Genomic DNA, 10,380 nt, shown 5'->3' with positions numbered 1-10,380 from the left:
TTGACACATTGGAAAGAATTAACAAAAAAACAGAGCAAACTAGAATGCTATTTGGCCCTACACAGAGAGTACACAGTGGCAGAATACCTGACCACTGTGACTGCCCCAAACTTAAGGAAAGCTTTGACTATGTACAGACTCAGTGAGCATAGCCTTGCTATTGAGACAGGCCGCCGTAGGCAGACATGGCTCTCAAGAGAAGACAGGCTATGTGCTCACTGCCCACAAAATCAGGTGGAAACTGAGCTGCACTTCCTAACCTCCTGCCCAATGTATGACCATATTAGAGAGACATATTTCCCTCAGATTACACAGATCCACAAAGAATTCGAAAACAACTCCAATTTTGAAAAACTCCCATATTTACTGGGTGAAATTCCACAGTGTGCCATCACAGCAGCAAGATTTGTGAGTTGAAAGTACACACAGAGAAGCCTCGGAGTATGGTGGCATAGATAAATTAACAAAGGACTCAATACTGGGATAACAAAAATCACAATAATGTCATAGTGTCTCTCCATAAGTGGGATTTACGCTGTGTGACTCGCTATGTGTGCCCCAGTGTGTATCTCACACCAATTAACTGAAACCAGTGTGTCTGTGTAAAGGCTTTACTAATTTATAAGAGACAACGGAGCATAAAAACTCAATCTCTCCAAATCTGTCCCCATTGCCTAATAGAGACACGAGACTCGTCAGTGGGGTAAATTACTTTCAAGTGCTCTAATGATACCGACCTAATAGCTAACAGCAAACAGAGAAAGGGAAAGGGGGGTGTATATGTGTGTGTGTATGTGTGTGTGTGTGTGTTAGTGTGTGGGGTGGGGGGCGGGGGCGGGGATAATGCATCTAATGGAGGAATTAACTAAGTAAATTAACTCTGAGTAATAACCTCTGTTTCTGTCTCTCCCTCTCTCTTTTCTCTCCCTCTCCCCATCATGGTTAGAGAGTGCAGGAAGAGAGTGCCCCAGCCTCTCTCATCCCTCTAATGTAGCCCCCTCCACCTGCCTTTAATCAGAGGGAGTGATGGAGAACCCTGACTGGATGTGTCTGTGGTAAATAGTGTACTGTATGTGTGAGATAGTGCACCTGCGAGTGAGTGAGTCAGACAGACAGACAGACAGACAGACAGACAGACAGACAGACAGACAGACAGACAGACAGACAGACAGACAGACAGACAGACAGACAGACATGTTCATAATACAGTTTTTCTCAATTGCTAAAACACCATTTCTGAAACCTTGCTCCATTTCCTGAAAACATTAAAACATTAAACACAAAACCTCATCTTCAAGCACTATTTTACATAACCTCTGACTCCTCTCGCAAAATGAAACATTCGCCTCAAAACAGTTTTGCCTGTGTTCAAAATCAAACACTGCTCTCAATTCATAAACAAAGTGATCAAAATGATATACACTCTCAAGCAGTCAGTAAACAATACACCGAAAAATAGAAAACACATTGTTCAAACATACAATTCTCAGGGAGAAGTACATTTTTTATCTAAAAAAATATTAATATTTTTCCGGCATTTGATGAACGAAAACATGTTCTATCATAGTAGCTGAAAATTGATCAGAAATTACTACTCTGCTTTGCTCTTTGCAATTTTGTTTTTTGTTCTTCCTCCTCCTTGTACCCCTATTTTTACAGTACTGTACCCTGCATCTCACAAACTTGTCCTTTGTCTCTGTGATACTATAATTCTTGTTCTTTGTTGATATGACCCTGCAACCAGTCAAAATCTATTGAGCAGTCAGTACTGTTAATAAATGGAAAGCACAATGTTCAGGGCCATACTATTTGTCCATTGTACAGTATACAGCCTACAAGGCACTGTACTACAGTATACAGCCTACAAGGCACTGTACAGTATACAGCCTACAATGCACTGTACTACAGTATACAGCCTACAATGCACTGTACTACAGTATACAGCCTACAATGCACTGTACTACAGTATACAATACTAAAAGGGACAAAAATCAAAGGAGTAAACATGTGATCAATGTGCTTCTTCTTGTCTTTGGGCTGGGTCAGGCCAGAGCACTTCATCGACATCACAAGCAATATTGTCCCTCCTGAGGCAACGGGGGAAGAAGCCTCTTGTGTGCCGTATCCAGCGCTGACATGATTCCTCACCTATATCACCACAGGCTAAATCCATGGCTTGCAGCAGATTTACTCTGGTGTAGGGTTGTCTATCATACACTTTCCATCTCCAAGAGGAGAAAAACTCCTCAATCGGATTCAGGAAAGGCGAGTATGGAGAGAGGTACAAGTTCATAAACTGCCCATTGATGTTAAACCATTCCCTTACCTGAGCAGCTCGGTGGAAACTGACATTGTCCCACACTATCACATAGGTGGGAATGGGATTCTCATTTAGCTCTTGAACCTGTGCTCAAATAAAATATCTCTTAGATTGGCAATAAATCTTAGAAGGTGCTGGGTGTTATATGGCCCAAGTGTAACATGGTGATGTAGAACACCATGGTTGCTGATAGCGGCACAGATTGTGACTTTGCCACCTCGTTGACCAGGGACTTCAACAATGGCCCTCTGTCCAATCATGTTTCGGCCTCTCCTTCTCCTCTTTGTTAGATTGAAGCCTGCTGCATCGACAAAGATGAACTCATGGGGTCTGTCCAAGGATTCCAAGTCTAATATTGTCTGTGTAGAAATACAATATACAGTATGTAGGACTTTGTAAGTCGTACAGAGACAGTGCTATACTGTAGAGTACAATTAGGCTTCTGATTCACATACATTTTATGTACTGAAGAGTAATGTCATTCACATAGTATGTGTTAGTACTGTAGACAATCTGGATTACATTTACATTACATTTACATTTAAGTCATTTAGCAGACGCTCTTATCCAGAGCGACTTACAAATTGGTGCATTCACCTTATGACATCCAGTAGAACAGTCACTTTACAATAGTGCATTACAGTAAATGTTTCGGAATGTACACTTACTTGCACATACTGAGCTCACAGTTCTTTCCCTCTCGGTGAGTTGCTCTCAGAAGTTACTCCGTATACTTGTTTCATTCGCATCCTGTTACGATGGAGGACACGGTCAATTGTGTAAATGCTCACATTGTGGATTCCCTGGAAGTGTGTGTTGTCTTGTATCACTCGTTCCTGGATTTCTCTGAGTCGTATTGCATTATCTTGAAGGACCATGCCAACTATAACGGCCTCTTGCTCCCGAGTGAATATAGCTGTCCTTCCACCTGCATGTGGCAGCCTTGTAATTCTACAAAAAGTAGTTGTGCAGTTACAAAACGTATTCATGCAGTACAATACATACAGTGATTAACTTTACAAATGTCTATTGAAACAGCTGCATATAGTGTAGTACAGTAAATTTGCAATTATAAAAATACAGTAGTATCCTGTACCTGTTCTGTTCTCTGAATGTCCTTACTATGGTGGACACAGAAAATCGGCTCAAATTGGGTTGCACTCTAAGTCCTGCTTCCCTCATTGTCAGTCCATGGACAAGAACATGGTCTTTAACTGTTGCTCAAATTTCATCAGATATTTCCACTCTTTGTCTTCCTCCTCCTCTTCCTCTTTCTTGCCCTCTTCCTCCTCATCGCCCACCTCACATACGCACTCGTCCGTGTCCTCTCACATCGTTTCTTCTATCCCATTCTCAGACTTCCCACCTTCAACAACCTGTTTGCTCTCTGAACTGGCTTATATTGGTTGTGTCGCATCATTTGAAACAGGTTAAATCAATTTTGAGTGGTTGTGTTCAATCAATGACATTTGTTCTCTATTTGTATTTGATTGTTTACCAGTATGGATGACATGTGCATTAGAGTGCAGAATGTGTTTTGAAAATGAGAATGTGTTTAGAATTTTGCAGAAAAGTCTAAGTGAGATCTGCAAATTGTGTTTCACCATGTGAAATGGTTTACGGTATTGACAACAGACTGCATAACTAGCTAAATGAGTCCAGGCAACTGAGAACTTTGTTCAGCCAATGGGTTTTAGTGTTTCAGTCATTGAGAAAAACTGTAATACATTTGTATTGATGTGTATTTGAGGTCAGACTTACGAATTCAGTAGTAATGGATTTGTATGGACTATTATCAAGTGTATTTGTGTGTGAGGCTGTGTGTGTGTACGAGTGCATGTGTGTATGCATGTGTTTGTGTGTTTGTGTGAGAGCGAAACATCACATGGGTATTGCCAGTGATAATGCATTAGTATTGATGCCAGTGTTTGGGAGATCACAGATATGGCTGTGGTGCTAGAGAGAAAGAGAGAACATCACAACAGAGACTGAAACCCCATGGGGAGGCCGTTCCCCATCCTACTGCAATCATCCCACACTGGGATAAACACTTACACCCCTCTGTTGCCTGGACTACACAATTCTCTTTATTTCTGTCAAATCTGAATCGTCTATTTTCCTGTTTTTCTCCAATCTGGCTGTGTGACAGTGTGTGTAGCTATACTGCTCAGAGGAATGCAGTGAGGAAGCTATACTGCACCTGGGGGCCACACGTTCCTACAGGGAGACTAAAAACAACAGAACAGTACAACAGCAGCATAACAAACAGGTGGTGTTGTGAACACCTGGCCATGAGCCCAGCATTGTACCCATTCTCCCTATGTGTTCACACACCTGAACAGATAGCAACACTACTGCAACATAAAACATTACCTAAACTCTGACACTACCTCACACTGAAAGTCGTGTGTGTCTGTGTGTGTGTGTGTGTGAGGACCTACAGAGCAGACTGATGCATGCCAGGGCAGTATGGGAGGCAGACACAGACCATCAGTGCCAGGGTAGAGGAGGGGGGAGTTAATCATGTACAGCACATAAACACACTCAGAGGTCATGCTTCATCTTCCAGACACACTGCAGGTCCTGGTGTGTGAGACTCCCTAGATGCAGAGGAAGAGCCAGGACCAGGACAAGAGTCAGGACCAGGACCAGAGTCAGGACCAGAGTCAGGACCAGGACCAGAGTCAGGACCAGGACAAGAGTCAGGACCAGGACCAGAGTCAGGACCAGGACCAGAGTCAGGATCAGAGTCAGGACCAGGACAAGAGTCAGGACCAGGACCAGAGTCAGGACCAGAGTCACGACCAGGACCAGAGTCAGGACCAGAGTCAGGATCAGAGTCAGGACCAGAGTCATGATCAGAGTCAGGACAAGGACAAGAGTCAGGACCAGGACCAGAGTCAGGACCAGGACCAGAGTCAGGATCAGAGTCAGGACCAGGACAAGAGTCAGGACCAGGACCAGAGTCAGGACCAGGACCAGAGTCAGGATCAGAGTCAGGACCAGGACAAGAGTCAGGACCAGGACCAGAGTCAGGACCAGGACAAGAGTCAGGACCAGGATCAGAGTCAGGACCAGGACAAGAGTCAGGACCAGGACCAGAGTCAGGACCAGGATCAGAGTCAGGACCAGGACCAGAGTCAGGACCAGGATCAGAGTCAGGACCAGGACAAGAGTCAGGACCAGGATCAGAGTCAGGACCAGGACAAGAGTCAGGACCAGGACCAGAGTCAGGACCAGGACCAGAGTCAGGATCGGAGTCAGGACCAGGACAAGAGTCAGGACCAGGACCAGAGTCAGGACCAGGACCAGAGTCAGGATCAGAGTCAGGACCAGGACAAGAGTCAGGACCAGGACCAGAATCAGGACCAGGACCAGAGTCAGGACCAGGACAAGAGTCAGGACCAGGACAAGAGTCAGGACCAGGACCAGAGTCAGGACCAGGACAAGAGTCAGGACCAGAGTCAGGACCAGGACCAGAGTCAGGACCAGGACCAGAGTCAGGACCAGGACCAGAGTCAGGACCAGGACAAGAGTCAGGACCAGGACCAGAGTCAGGACCAGGACAAGAGTCAGGACCAGGACAAGAGTCAGGACCAGAGTCAGGACCAGGACCAGAGTCAGGACCAGAGTCAGGACCAGGACAAGAGTCAGGACCAGGACCAGAGTCAGGACCAGGACCAGGGTCAGGACCAGGACAAGAGTCAGGACCAGAGTCAGGACCAGGACAAGAGTCAGGACCAGGACCAGAGTCAGGACCAGGACCAGGGTCAGGACCAGGACAAGAGTCAGGACCAGAGTCAGGACCAGGACCAGGCATCCACCATCAACTAAAGTAGACAGGTCTGATAAGGCTAATAGCAGCAGAGGCTCAGAAAGGAGAGTTACAGGAGAAATACCAGTGTGTTGTGTGATGCCGTGATCCACCACTGACTGTTTTACTGGGTGTTTTACTGGGTGAGAGAGTTAGCAGCTAGTCAACAGAGAGTATTAGAATAAGGGCTCGATTCAATCCGTATCGCCGAAGTTCAGCGCTACAGCGCGATTTGAATTGAAAGGTAATTTCTGATTGAGCTGACACATGCAGCGTTTAGCATGAATGTAGTCTCTGCTGACACAGGGAACTTGGCTTTTATATTTCTATCGTGCTGTAGCCAGATCTTCAGCACACCAGATTGAATGGAGCCCTAAAACACAGGGCTCAGAACCCTCTCATTACAGCTCTGTGCTGAACAAGCCCCAAGGAATGGCAGCCATTTGATTTCCCTACACATTTTACAGGCCATGTCTGAACAAACACATACTAATGATCACACTCTGACAGTGTAGCAGTGTGCCTTAGAGTAATTGACAGTGTGTGTGAATACCAACACAAAATCATTCAAGTATGATTCTATGTGTATATGCGTACGTGTGTGTGTGTGTGTGTCTCTCTCTCTCTGTGTAATAGCTCTCCAGACACCTGCTCTGCTGTGGTACAGTCAGACAGTGGGAGGGAGCCTGCAGCGTGTACAGGAGCTCACAGAGGTACACACAACACAGCTGCTCCTATTCCTCCAGGCCTCTCTCCAGCTCCTCCCTTCCACCTCTCACTTCTCTTCCCTATAGCGTTAACGGACTAGCTGACTCAGACACCCAGGAGGCCTTCATCGCTCTTCAACCTGTTTAAAGTGAGCCCTGTGTGGGATGCCCCGGTCATGGCCTGCCTTTACCATGGATGTATATGTGTTGCACGTGTAACGGAGTTTACGGAGCGTACCGTAAACTCACTCCACAGCTAGCTTGAAATGTCGCTGAGCTATACAAGCTATACAATTGATACCTTTTGGGTAGCTCAAATGGTTGAAATGTTGTCATGGAGGGCGGTCACGTGTGTTGTTGTGAAGAGGATCAGTTGTTGGAGCCCAGTATGGGGCAGTTGGACAGTGGGGGAAGCTCAGTTGTCAGCAGCAATCTGACCTGTTAAACATGCCTACAGCTTAACGTTATGGGAGCCACTTTTCTTCTCAAAGGGGAGTGCTTGTTGGCTTGCTTGTCAATACATGTCAGTGATGAAGGTCTGGTAGCTGGAGTGCATGTCTTTACAGGCTCGAACATCACTAACACACAGGCTGCTTTCATGTCTAATTGATCTTCAAAGGGCACCGCATCAGCTTGGCTGGATGCACAGATGAAGCATCACGACTACCCATACACAAACACACACCACTACTGACAAGTATACACACCAACACAAACACACACCACTACTGACAAGTATACACACCAACACAAACACACACCACTACTGACACTACTGACAAGTATACACACCAACACAAACACACACCACTACTGACAAGTATACACCCAACACAAACACACACCACTACTGACAAGTATACACACCAACACAAACACACACCACTACACTACTGACAAGTATACACACCAACACAAACACACACCACTACACACCAACACAAACACACACCACTACTGACAAGTATACACAAACACAAACACACACCACTACTGACAAGTATACACACCAACACAAACACACACCACTACTGACAAGTATACACACCAACACAAACACACACCACTACTGACAAGTATACACACCAATACAAACACACACCACTACTGACAAGTATACACACCAACACAAACACACACCACTACTGACAAGTATACACACCAACACAAACACACACCACTACTGACAAGTATACACACCAACACAAACACACACCACTACTGACAAGTATACACACCAACACAAACACACACCACTACTGACAAGTATACACACCAACACAAACACACACCACTACTGACAAGTATACACACCAATACAAACACACACCACTACTGACAAGTATACACACCAACACAAACACACCACTACTGACAAGTATACACACCAACACAAACACACACCACTACTGACAAGTATACACACCAATACAAACACACACCACAAGTATACACACCAATACAAACACACATCACTACTGACAAGTATACACACCAACACAAACACACACCACTACTGACAAGTATACACACCAACACAAACACACATCACTACTGACAAGTATACACACCAACACAAACACACACCACTACTGACAAGTATACACACCAACACAAACACAACACAAGTAACACACACACACACACTACTGACAAGTATACACACCAACACAAACACACACCACTACTGACAAGTATACACACCACCACAAAACACACACCACTACTGATACGTATACACACCAACAGAAAACACACACCACTACAGACACGCATACACACCAACAGAAAACACACACCACTACTGACACGCATACACACCAACAGAAAACACACACACTACTGACACGCATACACACCAACAGAAAACACACCACTACTGACACGTATACACACCAACAGAAAACACACACACCACCACCACAAACACGCATACACACCAACAGAAAACACACACCACTACTGACACGTATACACACCACCACAAACACACACCACGACTGACACAGTATACACACCAACAGAAAACACACACCACTACTGACAAGTATACACACCAACCACAAACACACACCACTACTGACCGCATACACACCAACAGAAAACACACACCACTACTGACAAGTATACACACCACCACAAACACACACCACTACTGATACGTACAGTATACACACCAACAGAAAACACACACCACTACTGACACTCCCCAACAGAAAACACACCCACTACTGACACGTATACACACCAACAGAAAACACACACCACTACTGACACGTTGCACACCAACAGAAAACACACACCACTACTGACATTTATGACACACCACCACAAACACACACCACGACTGATCTACAGTATACCACCAACAGAAAACACACACCACTCTGACACCTATACACACCAACAGAAAAAACACACCACTACTGACACGCATACACACTAACAGAAAACACACACCACTACAGACACGCATACACACCAACAGAAAACACACCACTACTGACACGCATACACACCAACAGAAAACACACCACTACTGACATCCTACACACAAACAGAAAACACACCACTACTGGCCACGTATACACACTCAGAAAACACACCCACTACTGACAAGTATACACACCACCACAAACACACACCACGACTGATTCTTCTGTCAGTATACCACCAACAGAAAACACACACCACTACTGACCCTCTGACCTCATCCAACAACACACCACTCTGTCCCACACCAACAGAAAACACACACCACTACTGACACGCATACACCCAACAGAAAACACACACCACTACTGTGTATACACACCAACAGAAAACATACTGACAAGTATACACACCACCACAAACACACACCACGACTGATCGTACAGTATACACACCAACAGAAAACACACACCACTACTGACACGTATACACACCAACAGAAAACACACACCACTACTGTGTGTGAAAACACACCACTACTGACACGTGTGTACTGTGTACACACCAACAGAAAACACACCACTACTGACACGCATACACACCAACAGAAAACACACCACTACTGTGTATACACACCAACAGAAAACACACCACTACTGACATGTGACACCAACAGAAAACACACACCACTACTGACACGCATACACACCAACAGAAAACACACACCACTACTGACACGCATTTGAACAGAAAACACACCACTACTGACATGTATACACACCAACAGAAAACACACACCACTACTGAGCATACACACCAACAGAAAACACACACCACTACTGACACGCATACACACCAACAGAAAACACACCACTACTGGCAAACACACCAACAGAAAACACATACCACTACAGACAGCATACACACCAACAGAAAACAACCACTACTGGTATGCACACCAACAGAAAACACACACCACTACTGACACGTTACACACCAACAGAAAACACACACCACTACTGACACGTACACACCAACAGAAAACAACACCACTACTGACACGTATACACAAACAGAAAACACTACTGACACGTGGACACACCAAC

The sequence above is a fragment of the Oncorhynchus keta genome, chromosome 31, assembly GCF_023373465.1.
Source record: "Oncorhynchus keta strain PuntledgeMale-10-30-2019 chromosome 31, Oket_V2, whole genome shotgun sequence".
Lineage (NCBI taxonomy): Eukaryota > Metazoa > Chordata > Actinopteri > Salmoniformes > Salmonidae > Oncorhynchus > Oncorhynchus keta.
This window is presented reverse-complemented; position numbering follows the sequence as displayed.